Source organism: Mus pahari, chromosome 10 (assembly GCF_900095145.1).
Source record: "Mus pahari chromosome 10, PAHARI_EIJ_v1.1, whole genome shotgun sequence".
NCBI classification, from domain to species: Eukaryota; Metazoa; Chordata; class Mammalia; order Rodentia; family Muridae; genus Mus; species Mus pahari.
In genome coordinates this window covers 67416043-67432473 of record NC_034599.1, presented here as the reverse complement: position 1 = coordinate 67432473, position 16431 = coordinate 67416043, and the positions used below count along the sequence as shown (strand labels likewise).

The 16431-nt window shown below is 36.1% G+C and overlaps 1 protein-coding gene and 1 pseudogene across 2 annotated transcripts in view; both read right to left on the bottom strand.

Moving 5' to 3' along the window:
• The window catches only part of Rfx7 (regulatory factor X7), a 77265-nt gene that overhangs the window by 54872 nt on the left and 5962 nt on the right, over positions 1 to 16431 (bottom strand). The window lies entirely within an intron of this gene.
• On the bottom strand, positions 2498 to 3376 carry LOC110327542 (annotated as a pseudogene).

Here is a 16431-nt window from a genome sequence, read left to right as displayed (position 1 = left end):
ATCACTGACATCAATTCTCCAAAAATTATCAACACACACACTGAGCATGGGTATTTAGTTTTGGATGTGAAATTGTGTAACTATATTACCAATTTTGCCCCATTAATATTCTACCCAAAGAATGTATTCATAAACTGGTATACAGTAAACATTTTAATAGTTGTATAATTTTCTAAATTCTATTCTTTCCTGTTTTTTAAATTAGAGTTAGGTTTAAGTGAAAAATATGAGCTATTTGGTTTTTCATTTTAAGTAGAAAAATCTAGCTTTTGTTTGAGGTATCTTCTACCACTTTTAACAGAGAATCTTTAAATTCCATCCTTTTCATTGCATTAAGCTCTAGATTTTTGTTACTCTACTCTAACTTTTGTTTTGTTTTTTTGGTGTTTTGAGACAGGGTTTCTCTATATAGCCGTGGCTATCCTGGAACTCACTCTGTAGACCAGGCTGGCCTCAAACTCGGAAATCCACCTGCCTCTGCCTCCCAAGTGCTGGGATTAAAGGCGTGCGCCACCACTGCTCAGCTCTGACTTTTGTTTTCATTTAAGAATCTATGCATCTGGAATTCTACTGATAACTATTGCTGTGTCAAGGCTCTGAATTTATTAGCTTCCTTCTGCAAATAATCAAACAATTTCAGTAATGCTATTTTATAAATCACCCTCTTGCTGATTCATGATATCTCTTCTAACATTTATTTGTATTATAATGTAAACAGCTTCATTATTATTAAGTGAAAGAAAAAGAAATATGAATACCAGTATAAAACAAGATTTGTATCATTAAGTATTACTGATTTTAATAATTTCATATTTGGAACTTAAGTAATAAACAACTGCAATCTAAAGTGAATGAAATAGATAGGTATAAACTATAATATTTGTTTTTTAATCTGTCACAATCATTGTCGAGTCCATTTGTCTTTTTAAGTTCCTGCGAAGATTAAACACATGCAACCCAACGTAGGGATTCAAGAAACAAAACCACACAGCCTTGTTGACATCCCTGGACAATCTTCTATAAAACTGGATTATATTTCCCTCAGGTTCCAGATCTTTATCTTCCTCTAGCTGTTCAAGCAGCCTCTATGCTGTTCTGATTGAGCTGCCACATGTTTTACCTTACTTAAAAAATAACTCCGAACTATTAAGTACTGTAATTTAGAATATCTACAAATATTTAGAACAAGACATAAGACATAATTCTATCCAAAAAGATTAAAAATGTACAGAATTCACATTTTACATCTCACAGTAGAGTCAAGAATCCACAAATAAGTCAGGCACAGTGGTGCATGCCTTTAAGCACTCAAGCTCTGTGAGTTCAAGGCCAACCTGGTCTATAGATTGAGTTGGCTCCACAGTGAGGCCCCATCCTCAACAGAAGAATGAATGATCCTCAAATATCCTTTCAGCTCAGTTCCCCTGGGTCTTCAGCAGGTTTAGCATTTAATAGCTAATATATGGGGACCACAGCAAATAAAAAAAATCCACCTAGCAGAACCCTTTTCTACAAAAATCTGCCTGCTGACTTATACATTCTTCACATTATCAATGATTTTATTGACTTTTTTTTTTTAATATCAGCCTCATTACATCTTTCTCAAATAATCCAATTAAGCTTTGAAACAACCTGATTTCCAAAACAGAACAAAACTTAAAAAACCCAGTCATCGGGAACTGGAGAGGTGGCTCGGGGATTAAGAACACTTATTGTCGCCTTTAATCCCAGCACTCAGGAGGATGCAGGCAGATTTCTGAGTTCGAGGCCAGCCTGGTCTACAGAGTGAGTTCCAGGACAGCCAGGGCTCTATACAGAGAAACCCTGTCTCGAAAAACAAACAAAACCCAGCCATCTACTTATCAGAGTTTAAACATAAGACAAGAAGACATGACTTTGACCTCTCTGTACTCTTGCCATTTGGCCTCCTTTCTTATAGCCTCTGCACTTAAAGGGATGTTTCCATCCCTGTGGGTTCCATGTGTGGAATACATGTGAATGTGTTCAACCAACCAAAGATGTTAAAAAACAATGTTCCTATAGTGAACACACTGGCTTTTTTTGGTCATTACTTCCTAGTACAGGTTAGTAAGTGTTCACATAGCATTCACACTGGATTGGAAATTAGACACAACCAACTAAAGATGACTTAAACATATGGGAAGACATGTGTAGGTTAAATGCAAATACTGTCCCATTTAAGAGAACTGAGCAATTGCCAGAGCCTTGGAATCAATTTTACCAATACAAGGAACACTAACTGGTTTAACATTCCTAGAAATGCTCCCTCACGTATCACCACAGTCTCTTTGTCACTTTATGTTTAATACTCTAATAAAACCCAGAAATAATATTTCTTATATACAGATGGTATGTTAATGTATGTTCGTTGAATTTTATAGGGGCTAAAAAATAGCAGATGACAACTTGCCAAGTATTTATCATATGCAAGATTCTATTTTAAGTGTTTTATATGAAATATCTCACTTAATTAGTACTATAACCTACATGAAAATGGAAACAGTTTCAAAAGATTAGGTTACTTGTGTAGGAAAATCTAGAAATTAATTATAGAACACATTATAAGGCTCGCTGTCTCTGTAATTCTGAGTTTTCACTTTAAAACTTTTAAAAATAAAAGTCTATTTGTAAGTTGTGGATCTTAGCAAAAATTTTCTGCCCATCTTAATAAGAAAATTAATTTAGAAAAATGTAATCATCTTACTGGTTCAAAATATGCTGAAGAAAAATCTGACAGTTGTCATATAGTATCCATGAATATGAATATATAAAGGCACAATTGTTCAGAAATGATGTTTCCCATAGAAAAACCACGAGTGTGTGATTAGTGACTGAAATTCAAGTACTTTGACATTTTGCTTTTTTCCTTTTAAAGAAAGAATAAAAAGCTTTGTAGCCTATCTGAAGTAATAGAAAACTGATCCATGAGGATGAATAAGACTGTAAGGAAAATGAATAGAGTCAAGTGAGCTTCCTGAGTCTAAAAATCTACATACTATAAACCCATATCCAAGTGTTAAGATGGGTTGCAGAGATGGCTCAACAGTTACGAGAATTGAATGCTCTTCCGAAGGTCCTGAGTTCAAATCCCAGCAACCACATGGTTGCTCCTTTTAGCCCCTTCACTGTCAAACCTGGAGGTAGGGACTGCTTCAGCTTCTCTGCCTTCTCCTTGTCTATGATACAACCAGAGTGTGAACTTTGAAATTCTCATTATCCTTGTTCTTGATCTTGACAGATTTGGCAACCTTCCACCAGGTTGTAAGCAGAAAATCCTTGATTTCCTCAATTTTCTGAGGCATGCAGACTGGTACTCTGCTCTGGTGTCGGCACCTGCCCAAAAATACTCCCACAATATACCTTTCAACTACTTAAAACATCAAAATATTGGGGCTGGGGATGGCTCAGTCATTAAGACTGCTCTTCCAGAGGTCCTGAGTTCAATTCAGAGCAACTGGTTACATGCTAGTTCACAACCATCTGTAATGGGACCCGAAACCTTCTTTTGGTGTGTCTGAAGACAGCTAAAGTGTACTCACATAAATAAAATAAACCTTAAAAAAAAAAATCAGAGTGTGGGCCACTGAGATGGTTCAGTAGGTAAAGCTCTTGTTGTCAAGGTGAATTCTGTCCCTACAACCCTATGACAGAAGGAAAAAACAATTTCTGAAAGTTGTCTTCTGGATCCAACATTTATACCACTGCATGGGCACATATATACTTGTGTATGAATGATTGCAAACACAAACAAAATGATAACATAATGTTTTTTAAATCAATGTGTCCTAAAACCAGAAGAAGGTAATGTTTCCACAACTTTGTAACCACACTGAAAATCATTTTGTTTGCTCAAAAGTAAATTTAATGATATATAAGCCATATCAATACAGTTACTGTGTAAAAAAAAAAAAAAAAAAAAAAAAAAAACCCAAGTCACCACAGTTTTGAAAAAATAAGATGAAATTAAGTGGTTCAAATATAAAATAGGTAAAAAAAAAAAAAATACAGCAAACTTTCCTTGAACTGTCTTCATAATTTTATCACCTTAACATTTGCTTGCAACCTGTGTAACAAAGGTTTTCACAGATTTAGTGACAACACATACATGAAGTATGTTATAATTAGCTTGTTACTAAGTAATAAAATAGCATGCTCTGTAAATGATATTCTTGTAGACAATATATGGGAGGGTCTTATTTTTAAAGCTAATCTAACAACATGTCTTTTAAAAATTCTATTTTGCAGGGGAGTGGTGGCGCACACCTTTAATCCCAGCACTTGGGAGGCAGAGGCAGGTGGATTTCTGAGTTCGAGGCCAGACTGGTCTATAGAGTGAGTTCCAGGACAGCCAGGGAAACCTTGTCTCAAAAACAAACAAACAAAAATTCTATTTCATGTGTATGAATGTATTGGCTGCATATGTGTTTGTGTGCCATATGTATATCCAGTAACCACAGTGGTCAGAAAAGGACTTCATATTCCCTGATACTGCAGTTACAGATAGTTGTGAGCTACCATGTTAGGGCTGGGAGCCAAACCTGGGTCCTCTTTGAGGGAAGCCAGTGCTCTTAACCAATGAGCCTTCTCTTCAAGCTCAACAACCTGTTTTTTAATTGCTGTATTTAAAATACTAACAAAGCTATCAGCAAATTTGGACTAGTCAATGCAGCTTCTCTAATTCTTTACTTCGTTGTATTTGATTTCTTTCTTTCTTTTTTTTGGTTGTATTTTACTCTATTTCTATCTTAACGATTTTTGTGATGTTGGGTCCAAATCAGATCTTTATAAACTACTCAACCACTGAGCTACATCTCTCTAGTACAGTTTTTTACTTTCTTCTTTGAGCATGCTCCTACATGTAAAAGAGAATATGGAAGCCAGAGGAAAACCTTAAGTGGTGGTGGTGGTCTTCAGGAAGTGGCACTCCTTCCCAAATATGTCTGAATGTTTGCCTACATGTATGCCTGTGCAGCACATTTGTGCCCACAAAGGCCAGAAGAGGATGTTGGATACCCTAGAACTGGAGCTACAGTGTGTTGCCTAATGGGTCCTGAGAATCAAACCCAAGTCCCACAGAAGAGTAACAGTACTCTCAATCCCCAATTCATTGCTCCAGCCTATCTTTGTCTTTTTAAGACAGGAGTTTCAATGACCTGGGCTTTGCCAAATAGGTGAGATCTGAATGTTTCTACCTCCTCAGTGATGAAAATATATGCTTCTACCACTGTCCCTGGCTCCCTCCACCCCCCACCATGAGTTCTGGGGACTGAACACAGTTCTCAGGTGTGTAAGGCAAGCACCTTTATCAGCTGAGTTATCTACCTAACCCAACTTGGTTTTCTATACCCTTCAGGTATACTGTATTAGTAGACTTTCCATCAGTGTAACAAAATACCTAGGGCAATCAGCTTAATAAGAGAAAAGGTTTATTATGAGAAAGAGAAGGGGAGAAGGAGGGAGGGAGGGGAGAAAGAGGGAAGGAGGGAGTGGGAGAGGGAGACTCACACTATCTTGGAGTTCCACTTTTTGCATCAGAGGTAAGTCTTCAATGATCTTATATCTAATGGCTCCAGACAAAGCCCATAACATGAATCTTTAAAGAACATTTTTGATTCAAATTGTAGTGGGTATCAACTACATTTCCTTCTATTTAATCTCCTTTGTCAAATGGCCCTACAGTTTGCAGTATAATTAAACTAATTGAAGTCTATGTTCAGTAACATTATACTCCCTTACAGGGCATCATTCCTAAGTCCTCTGTATAATCTACTGAAGTCCTGTTGTTATTTACTTTATTTATTCATGAACTACATAATGGTTTATCCAAGAACTATTTACAAATGTATTGTATTGTTGCTGTTATTATTTTAGACAAACTCTTATAAATTCAACAACTTAAGAAAAATAAAGACTCTTATCCCTTCTTATACTTCTTCCTGTTCTTCCTTTATAGATACTTGGGGTTTTTACATATTTCACTATTCTCTTTGTGTACTATTTCACATTCCTTACAAACCAAGTACTTCAGTGGCAAATTCTCTTAACATTTATTTCATTTTTATTTTATTTCATATGTATGTGGGTACACATGCCATGATACAACACATGCACATCAGAGGATTATCTTCCAGGAGTCAGTTCTCTCCTACTGTGTGTGTCCCAGAGATTAAAGTCAGAGGTCTCCTGAGGTCTTCTTGGTGGCTTATGCCTATATCTTCGGAGCCATTTCTCTGGCCTTCTCCATCATTTTGAAGGACAGTTGGTATGCACAGAATTCTACTCTGGTGTTTTTGACACTAAATATTTCATTTCACTCTTTCTTGCCTGAACGGTTTTTAAAGGGAAGCATGATACAGTTTTTATTTAGGGGTTTTTCTCCTTTGAATTTTTTTCAAGGTTCTCTGCCTATAAGTATCTGTAGTTAGAATAAAATATGCCAAGATTTATTCTGCTGGGTTTTCTCTGGGCTTCCAGGATCTGTGTCTTGTTATCTAGTTATTAACTTTGGAAAAATTTCAAGATTCATGTCAACTTTCTCTTTACTTGGTATTCTAATACATGTTATACCTTTTATAACTGTAACTTCTTTTTGTTCTTTACATGTCAGTTTTGGAGATGTCTTGGGATATTTTCATATTCCATGAGTCTTGCCTCAGTCATGTCCACTCTACTAATAAGCCATTGCTAATGATAGTATTTAGTAATTTTTTAATGTACTGGGAGTTGAACCCAGGGCTTGAGGCATGCTAGGCTCTTAAGTGCAATACTACTGAACTAGATATATCACTAACTGTAAGGGTTATTTATTTCTATCTTTTCCTTTGGGTTTTCTATGCCTATGCTTATGTACCTGTTCTTGCTCCTTTAGAGCATGTACAATATTACTCACAGTTAAATAACCATTCTAATCACACAAATTGATTTGCGATACTTAATCTCTATGCTTAGTTTGCCTCTTCAGACATTGCTTATTTTGTTTTGGCCTTTTAGCATGTTTTATATCCTGCTGAAGACCAAGCAATGATATGGAACAGAGGCAAAGGGTTTTTGTAACCTTTGCATTATCTGGCAGGAATTTGTTACTTCACAGTGTGATAGGCTAATGTTCTGTTGTTATCATCCTTGTTTTTGTCTCCCCTGTTAATTTTAGGCTTTCTCTGAGATCCCTTTAAACAGTGTGTAAGCTGGCAGTTTCTTCAGACAGGATCCTCTGTGATTATACAAACGCTCTCCTGATAGGATGATGAAGTGTAGAGGGAGGGAACATTCTACACTCCAATGATTTGTTCTTAGTCTTTCAGAGTCTGAGCTGATCATTTCTCATCTCTTGTGTCAAAGACTAGGCAGGTCTGAAGTTGGGTATTTTCCTTCTTCCAGGCCATTTGGGTTTTGGTAAATATCCAGTTGATTATACTGTGGTAAAACAGTTTCCTCTGAGGGCAGTCCTTGTTAGAGAGAGCAGATAAGTGTGAACACATTGGGACTTTTCTCTCACCTCCATTTCCTTCCACCTAAAGCACCTGGAAGTATAACTAAGGACTGTGTAGCCCAGCCTCCCAGCCTCCCTTAAGAGTATGTATCTGCCTTTTAATTGCTGATTTGATGGCAACATACGTGGTACAAATGAAGATAAAATAGATTAGATTCAAATACTACAAAAATTAAAATAAAGAAATTATTAAGTTCACCTTAGGCACTTAGGAATGACTGAGAATACAGCTATGCTGGACTTGGATTAATATCTTTTCATACATGAAACTTCTAATTATTCACACACTTACTTTTGAGACACTGAATCACCTGGAGAACTAATTAAAACAAAGACTGCTACTTAACCACCAAGTTTTCATTCAAGTAAATCTAGGGTGGGGCTTCAAAATTTGTCAGCAAGTTCTCAAGCAATGTAATATAATCCTAATTTGAGAAATTCTGTCTTAACAAACCAAGCAGAATAGAAGAAATTACAGCTGAAAGGTTGTTTTTTGTTTTTTAAAATAAAATTTAAATTTGTTTTATATTATATATACAAATGGTTGGCCTCCATGTATGCATGTACACAATATGAACATCTGGTGTCTGTGGAAGAATAAGGCCCCAGGTCTGCTAGAACTGGAACCAGGAATGGCTGTGAGCCACTGTGCAGGTGCTGGAAATGCAATCTGGCTCCTTTGCAAGAAGCACAAATTCTCTTAACTTCTGACCCATTTCTCCAATCTCTGAAAAGTCTTTTAAAACAAGAGTTACCAGACAAACAAAAGAAAACAAACAGAAAAGTTCTATGTCAGACAAGGTCTTAGAGCATAGGTGGCCAATTTTGTGAATCAAACACTTTAGTAACTCAGCATTCTTTTCTTATTTTAACCATTCACTCCTCACTTAGCAGATAAATCTACCTCCTTCCTCATCTGCAACCACTCAGGTTTTCCTATGCCATCTTCAGTCTTTGGCCAATATGAAATGTCCTCCACAGGTTCATGTGTTTGAACACTTGACCCTCAGGTGGTATTGTCTAGGGAGGTGGTAGAACTTATAGGAGGAAAAAGAAAGATTCTTGGGGCAGCAAGTGACAGGTATAATCTGGTCCAAGTTCTGCCTAACTTCTCTGTTTCCTGACTTGTACCACTTAACAAAGCTGCCGCTGCAAACCTCTTCCACTGGAACCCAGCTGTTTCAGCCACGATGCCTTCCCCCACCATGATGGACTATATACCCTCCCAAACTAAGAACCAAAAGAAATTGTTCCTTCCATAAGTTGTTCTGCTAGGTATTTTGTCACAAGAGATGAGAAAAACAATCAGTACAGCATGATTTAGCAAGTTGCTTCAGTTTTGTGTCTTGTAGTCTAATTAGACCAAATTTATGCTAGGACCAAATCCTCCAATTCAGTATTAATATAACTCTAAAATACCAACTTTATCTCTTGGAAGTAGGCTGGGACACAGAATAATCATCCCATAACTACATTCTTTTGTATTCTTGTATGGAATGTTACTGACACTTGGTTTAGTCATTTGCTTAGTAATTGAACAAGATTTGTATTTTCTTTTGAGACCACAAACTCAAAGAGATCCACCTGCCTCTGCCTCCCAAGTGCTGAGATTAAAGTTGTGTGCCACCATGCTCAGCTTTAACAAAATTTTTGTGTTTCTATGTGTACACATGCCATGACTATGCGGTACCCATGGAAACCAAAATAAGTCATATCTCTTGGTACTGTAGCTACAAGCAATTGTGAGCCACTCATTGAATGTAGGTGCTGGAAACCAACAGGTCCTCTATAAAAACAATAGATGTTAACTGCTAACCAATGTCTTCAGTCCCATTTACTCTGTAACTAACTATAAGGAAGGGTTCAACTGCTCTCATTTAAGGTATACATTATTTTGTAATCCAGATACAGTAAAATAGTACTCATCGTACTACAATGAAATGTAAAAAACCAAATGCTATAAATCCCTTGCCATGTAAAATGCACTGTTTCCTCACCTAACCTGTTTGGTGAGGAAAAAAAAACAACATTAAATACATCAAATATGGGGCTGGTGAGATGGCTCAGCGGGTAAGAGCACCCAACTGCTCTTCCAAAGGTGCAGAGTTCAAATCCCAGCAACCACATGGTGGCTCACAACCATCCTTAACAAGATCTGTCGCCCTCTTCTGGAGTGTCTGAAGACAGCTACAGTGTACTTACATACAATAAATAAATAAATCTTTAAAAAAAAAATACATCGAATATACAAACATTAATACATGGGGAAATCTAAGTGTCCATGAGAATACAGCATACAAAAGCTAATCACTAGAATCTACCGCTACATGAAAAATAAAACGTTGGCCGGGCATGGTGGCACACACCGTTAATCCTAACACTCAGGAGGAAGATCTCTCAGCTCAAGGCCAGCCTGAGTTCCACAACAGCAAAGACTACACAGAGAAACCAGCTTGAAAAACCAAGATAAAATTAAAAGGTGCAGAAGATGCTGTCATCAGATTCAAATTGTTACAGCATAGGAAGCAAGAAAAAAATTGATCAAGTATTTAATCATTCAGAACTTATTATACAATATGAGGTCAAAAAAAGGCTAATGTGGACTAGAGTAACAAAAAAAAAGTTTCTAGTACAAATGATAGCATGTGTTAAGATGTAGGATCTGGAGACAGAGGTGGAAATTCTAGGACATCCATAATGAAAAACCATGAACAAAATCAGGACCACAACATACAAGGCTAAAAATAATGTACCTGTTAGACTGAAGCAGATACTGAATACTGGCGAACATCAAAATAGGGTTGAACCAACCATATGGGTGTTACACTGCTTGTAGGTCTTGTAAAACAAATGGAAATCTTTACACAGTATGGTGAAAAAGAAATTACTATAGAATTTTAGGAAGGAACCTATGAAAACTAACATTTGTAAAGCCTTATTTAGATGGCAGTATATAGCATAGTTTAGTAAGGGACAACTATGAAGAACAATGCATTACTTTTTCACCACTGACAAAATGATAGAATAACTTCAGTGAGGAAAGGTTTATTTTGGCTTATGGTTTCAGAAGCTTTAGTCTAGGATAGTAGGGAAGAAATGGTAGAATGAATAGGAGCTGAAGCAAAGAAGTAGCAAAGCTAGACCCACTACATAGCAACCCACTCTTAAGGTTCCATAATATCCCAAAACAATGCCCCCTCCACCACCCCACAGCTGGGGATCTAGTATTTAAACTTGTAAGCCTATCTTGCATCCTAATTCTAATATTCTGCTTCTGTTTCCTCCATTTACCCAGTTTCACAGCTATTTCATAATGAAAAATACATCTAGTCTAACTTCAAGAATCCTTATAATCTTAAGCCAGTTCAAAAGTCCATAGCCTCTTTTGTGACAAAGGCAGACACTTAGGTATGAGTTCAAATCATAATCTACATATTTCAAATATTCAATGTCACAGAAATAGGAAGAATGAGCAATAACAAGGAAAGACTGGACTAGAGCAAGATGGAAAACTGTTGGGCAAACATCAAAACTTACAGTTAACTGTCTGATATCAGGGCACATGGTGGCTCCTATAGCCCTGCTTTTTGTAGCACATGTAGCCAGTCTCTTCGGTTGACTACCCAGTATCTGCAGTTTCTTCAGCAGATATCCAATGTTCCTGGTATTTATAACATTTTAGTTTCTGCTGCAAATCAGGCTTCATCTTCAAAGCTTCAAACACAGCTTACTAAGGAACAAAGAACTACCACCAATGCCTGGCCTCACGGGACTCCCTTTGGGATCTTTGTGCAAGCCTACTTTATTCCATCTCTGTGAAACAGTACCACATGGAAAAGTCTAAGTTCTGTTGTCAGCTTCAGATCTGGCCAGGCCTCCATTTACCACAGCTCAGTAACTTCTGATGCCTGAGTGGTTGTATCAGGAAAAACACTTCCCTTTGGCATTTTAAAAAATCCCCAACAAGGGGGCTGGTGAGATGGCTCAGTGGGTAAGAACACCCGACTGCTCTTCCAAAGGTCTGGAGTTCAAATCCCAGCAACAACCACATGGTGGCTCACAACCATCCGTAACAAGATCTGACGCCCTCTTCTGGAGTGTCTGAGGACAGCTACAGTGTACTTACATANAATAACTTAAAAAAAAAAAAAAAAAAAAACCAACAATATACTCTAGAAGCTGTATCTTCTTAGGCACCATTTATTTATTTAAATTACATGTTTAGGTGTGGGCATATGCACAGGTGCAGATATCTACAAAGTGCTACAGGCGCAGATATCTACAAAGTTGAGAAGAGGAAGTTAGATCTCCTGGAGTTTGAGGTACAGGCCACTGCTCTGCAAGAGGAGGAGTATGTTAACTGCTGAGTCATCTCTTAATCCCTTCAGTCCTCCCTCCCCTTACTCTTTTTAAGGTTTTTCAAAGTTTTGCTTACATCTCTGAGCCTTTGTTTGATGGGACCTCAACATCAAGCTACCTTTTCTGTTTAGACAATACAAAGTGCTCAGTTTCTCTAATGGCATTCATCTCTTTAACAGTTAACAGTCACTGCATCTGTATGGCTCATCTAACCCTAACCCTGATTATTTCCTTTCCTTGAAAAGCTGTACATTTTCATATCCTGCTGCTTCACTTTCTACTTTTATTCACTATAAATTTGTGTTAATGCAATGAGCAAAACCCATGTTACAGCCTGATACTAATACTGTCTTGGAATTTCTTCCATAAAATACTGAATTCATTACTTCTGAATTCAGCCTGATACAATTTTTCAGGACATAGACAGAATACAGTTAGATTCATTTTTGGAAAAAAAAAAAAAATGGGGCTGGAGAGATGGCTCAGCGGTTAAGAGCACTGACTGCTCTTCCAGAGATCCTGAGTTCAATTCCCAGCAACCACATGGTGGCTCACGACCATCTGTAAAGGGGGCTGATGCCCTCTTCTGGTGTGTCTGAAGACAGCTACAGTGTACTTACATTAAATAAATAAAATCTTTAAAGACTGCTTATAGTTCTCTATAGTTTCTCTAGCCCACAACTCTAAAACTGTTCCACATTTCTCCTGTAAACCAATTCCAAAGACCTATAAACCAAATGGTCACATTCATGACAGTAACAACTCTATCAATTTTCTGTATTACATTTCTCATGACTATTACAAAACAATGCAGGGAGGAAAGGCTGTTTTGGTTTAGGATTTAGAAGTTTGCATTACATCATGGTACATCATATCCCGGCATTAGATAGGAAGCAGAGAATAAGGACTAAGGAAAGGGCAGCCTACAACTTACAGTGACTGACCTCTGGGAGCTAAGCCCTATTTCCTTAAAGTTCCACAACCTCCAAACAGGACCACCAGCTGTGTGTGAACTTAACATCTACACACGAGTCCAAGAGAGATATTTTGGGCTCAAATAATAACAAATAATATCAATTACTATTCTTAATAATACAGTTATAGGAGGCTGAAGCACTAAACTATGGTTTTGGCAGTGGAAATAGAAAAAAAAAAGGAAGAAATTTAAGTTACACTACAAATTAGTCAGTTAGTTAAACGGTAAATATTGGACACAGGCATGGTCAGGAAAAATGATTAAAAACCAATTTGCTAGACTAATTTAAAAAAAAAAAGATATAGTGGTATACACTATCAAAAGAAGTAGATAAACAGAAAACAAGGGCAAATTGAGGCCATAAGATGCCAAGGCACAGAGGAAAGACTGCTTTTGGGGGCTGGAGAGATGGCACTTATTGCTCTTGTAGAAAACCTAGATTCCATTCCAAGCACCTATTTGGTGGCTCACAACTATCTGTAATTCTAGTCCATGGGGCTCTCACACCCTCTTTTCATCTTCATGGGCACCAGGCATGTATGCACATGGTTTCATTCATACATGCAGGCAAAACATTCATACAGATAAAAGAAATACATCTAGAAACAAAAATAAAACGCTGTTTAAAGTAACAACTTGTACTTTGCCTAGTGCTCATCCATACCCACCCTTTTCTTCTCTGTTATTATATTATACTTTTCTTGTACCTATGTAAGTAAAAACTTAGGTAAGAGGGTTACAAATGGTTGGCGCTACCATTTACATATAGGAACTATATTCATTAATAAGTTTTCCAAATACATTTTCTCCCATACTATCTTCTTCTACTGACCTACATTATTGGTAAGGTTCACTGTCATCACCAGCTCTAAATCTAATTCACGACAGAGAGAATAAAGAAGTCACAGCAAGAATCTAATAAGTAGTTTGTTTAAATCTATAGTCTATCATTTGACTTTAAAAAAAAAAACAAAAAAACAAAAAAACTAAGGCCACTACCCTGAGCTTGGCAAATAGAAATACTTCATATCCTTGACTCTCTATTCATCTACTACTCATCATATCATTACTTCATTAAACAAAATCTTACTTTTATATATAAAATCCAAGTGGGTGATATTTTAAGTTAGAATACTCCTCTATTAAATTTTTAATTTTCTTATACTTTGCAAATGGAAACATTATAATAAATGTATACTGAATTTCCCTTTCGTGTATGTAAGATTAACCTTTGTCTTTCTTACTTCTTGGAAACTTTTATATGTAGAATGTGACAGAAAAATGCTGCTTACAAATAGGTTTTGCTTTAGAAAAAAATGGGATCATATATCTAATAATCTGTGATACTTTCTATCATAGATTCCTATATATGTATACCTTACACAGCACTAATGACCACAAAAAATTAGGGAAAAGACTCATTTGCATTAACTGAATCATTTTGTTGATATACATTTTCCAGGTTCCTAGAAACATACATTTTACTTCAGGTAAGATGTTAGAAAAGTCTTAGGTAATTACAGTGCTACATTTCATATACCTATTGCAAAAATATAAGTTCTTGGCCTCTCTATATACAAATAACAAATTTCTACTATATATTACTTAAGATTTCTGCAGTGATAGCTTTGCTTCATATATAATTAGTCCTTAAAATCTTTTGGACTTCACATATTAGAAAATAAAAAGTTTCATTTAGTTAAAAAAAATTTTAATCACTAAAATAGACTTATCTCAGGTAGTAAATCCAGTGTGTACACACACACACACACACACACACACACACACACACAATCTGTCATAGTAGATGCTTGATACAAATACTGTGAAAATTAATTAAACCTGTTTCTATTTCCTCTTGTAAACAGGACAAGTGTAGCTAATAAAACAAAAAAGAGAAATGTTTATAGCCTCAAAAGCATTATTAAATCATGTCTGAAGGTTTTAAAGTTGACTGCTAACTATCTTAATCTCACAGTAGCAATCAAGAGCACGAAAGCTCTAGTGTGTTGACCTTCATTTCATGATCCTGTCTCGAGTAGGAAGATTCTTCCCTGATTGGACAATGCTGCTCATCTTTAATCTGACTTCTTAGAATCCTCCAGGAAGCAGAAGAATAAAGAAATGCCTACACAAATAGAAATTGAGGTAATGGATAAGAGTGTGTGATTTTTGTTAGGACTGTGGAACCATCTTACTGCCTTGTTCTTAAAAAGACACTGTCACAATAATTCATTACATGTCCACCCTAAATGAAAGAAATAATTTTGAAGCTCACCCCTACACTAAAGTATTCTGAAACCAATATACAATTGTTTTGTTTACATTAACAATTTTATAAGATGGCATCACTACTGTCTCAAAGTACTTTGCTAGTACCATAGGAAGAGGTTTCTACATGAAATGCTTATAGGTTTAAGCAACTCTATAAAAAAAGCAACCAGTAGCTCATAGTCTCCACAACAACTAGGATCATTCTATAGCCTAGCATATATGTATATAATAAATCAGCTCTTAGAACATTTTATATGTTATACATTTTCAGTAAATATTTGCAGACTTAATTTCATGTAATAAAATACTTGCACATGGTAACAGTAAGAGAATGATACCTTCAGATAGTTCTCCTGGGCTAACACCCAAGTAGACACTAACAAATCTTAATAACCTGTTGACTAAAAATGTTCTGTTGATGGCTTATGATAATTATATTAGTCCTTCACTGTGCTTATGGCATGTTTTATTAATGCTGTCAATATTAATCTAGTAGCAGATTCAGAATTTAAAAGCTAAAAAAACTTGCAAGATCATTCAGTATAACCCTCTACTTTATAAATGAGAAAACGAAGTTGTGCTTTTTGCAGAATCCATACTTTAACATGTATCTTTTCTTTCCATGGTAAACCCCCAACTGAATATAAGAAGTGTCATTGTACATTTTCCACTCAAGGTTAACATTAAGGCAAATGAGCATTATGCCAGTGCTTACTTAGCATAGCACTTTTATACACAGTAGATATTCAGTGGAGCACAATTCTTTTCTGAAGTGTTCAAATTTTAGTAAGTTACATTGTTTAATATTTGTTTTTAAAAATTTAGGTAAAAGAGATTTGATATAACTTTAATCAAAGCACACTTTTCATGATAAATAAGATACTTCTGTCCTTTCCACCAGCTCATTTCACAACTAAATCTCTAAAACAAGTAATGAGACAGTAGCCAAATCAGTTTGCAAATACCAGCATTCAAGACATCTTCCAGGTGGGAGAACTAACTGACCAATTATTTAAACACATACATATATCATTAGTTAAGCTAAATAGAACCAGAAATTTGACAGCCTTGAAATTGCTTAACTTACATTTTTTGGATGACAGGGAAGACAATTTCTTTCTGGAATCAGAGCCACTTAGTACTGGGACATAAACATCACATCTGGCCTCAGTACACCAAGCAAAAGCAAACCAAGTCTTTTCTGTGCTGACTATAGACTACCTGATTTCAGGGTAGGTGCATTTAACCAACTAAACTAAAATTTATGCAAAACCAAAAAAAAAAAAAAAAAAAAAAAAAAAAAAAAAAAAAA